Here is a 1,681-nt window from a genome sequence, read left to right on the forward strand (position 1 = left end):
ATTTTATCATAGTGCTTAAATGATCTTAAAGTTAAATGGCCACTGTTTCAACAAATTTTGCATACAATAATCCGGATATTGGAGACGACGTCATATATCTTCTCAGATTACAGCTGCCCATTAAAGTCTACGGAGAAGGGATGGAGGAGCAGAATGAAAGAATGAGACAGATGCTCACAGCCTGGTGCTGCTGGATTCACAGCTACACTGCTGGGTAATGTCTTCTATACTGTTTTAGCTTTGGATCAAGTGCTACATAGAGAAAGGAGAGCAGGAATCCCTCATGTCTCTGTATGTTGTGTATAGAAGATATCATAGCAGCTAGTCTTCACCCACTAGCTCTGAGACAGCTGTGCTCTTCCCGTTTATTTTATTACATGGATACAGTGACATGTACAACATGTTACTGCTGCAGCCAATTACTGGGCTTAGCAGTCATGTACTGTCAGCTGTCATCAAAGACATCATGGAGCACCCGATAGGGAACGCTGCAGAGACCAGAATGCTGATTTTGTTATTTTCAAAGAAGTTCAAGCCTTTGGACAATATGACTGTGAAACCAGAAAACCCCTTTAAAGGGAACCTGTCACCAGTTATGTCATTTATCAATGAAAATCATCACCTTATTCAACGCCTGTGCTGCATTCCATAAATGCTTATATAATCCACTGACTCCCCCTGTATACCCACCCAAAACCTTTTTAAGTTATCCCACTCTGTATTATAGTCTGGTCAGTTGGGCTTGGTTTTCGGGCCTTGCCATCCCTCCCCCTGGCTGCTGTTCACTCGCGTCATCCACATTGCCGGACAAAATCTTGTGCCTGTGCGCAGAAATTGTGGCTTGTGCCTGTGCACTAAGTTTTGCTCTACTGTGGGCGCATGCGCACTTTTGTCTTCAGCGCTGCCCACTGTAGGGCAAAGCATAGTGCGCAGGCGTGAGCCGCGATTTCTGTGTTCAGGCGCAAGATTTCGCCCTGCAATGTGAATGACGCAAGGAGTCATCCACATCAGATAAAGGACAACGGTGAGCAACAGACGGGTAGAGATGGAGATCTTAAAACGTTTTTTTGAGGTTATACAGGGGGAGGTGAGGGGTTATAAAAGCATTTATGGAATGCAGCACAGGCGATGGAGGAGCTGATCCTTTTAGTTGTTATAAGGCAAGACTGGTGACAGGTTCCCTTTAAGTGACCCCACCTCATGTCAGAATGTCATGTATAACCACTGTGTATGAGCCATGTGCACTATAATCTGGAGGGAGAATCCATGGAGCCTTTCCTGTTGAATTCTGGTTTAAACAGTTTCAGCAGTCAAATGATTGCATCAAAATCTGCGTAGAAAAACCTATTTAACCACAGCTCTCATGGCGTTGCCTGTAGACCTGCAATAAACGAGCACTAATGGACATTGGGTAGTTACGGTAGTTAAAATAGCTTTATCAAAATGATTATACTGTGAAATAACCAGGCTTCTACGGGTTCATTAATTGTCCCACAAAAATAAGTGATACCTTTCACCCTCTAATTAACAGATAAAGATTCCAGACTTTTTTTTTCTTTTTTTAAAGAAATTTATGGCTTTTGAACTTTGTATTAAAAATGTTTATCGGATATAGAATCAAATATTTTGTCCAGACTTATAACAACATGTCTGAATATTTTCTAGAAGTTGCATCACACTT

This window comes from Ranitomeya imitator, chromosome 2 (assembly GCF_032444005.1).
Source record: "Ranitomeya imitator isolate aRanImi1 chromosome 2, aRanImi1.pri, whole genome shotgun sequence".
NCBI classification, from domain to species: domain Eukaryota; kingdom Metazoa; phylum Chordata; class Amphibia; order Anura; family Dendrobatidae; genus Ranitomeya; species Ranitomeya imitator.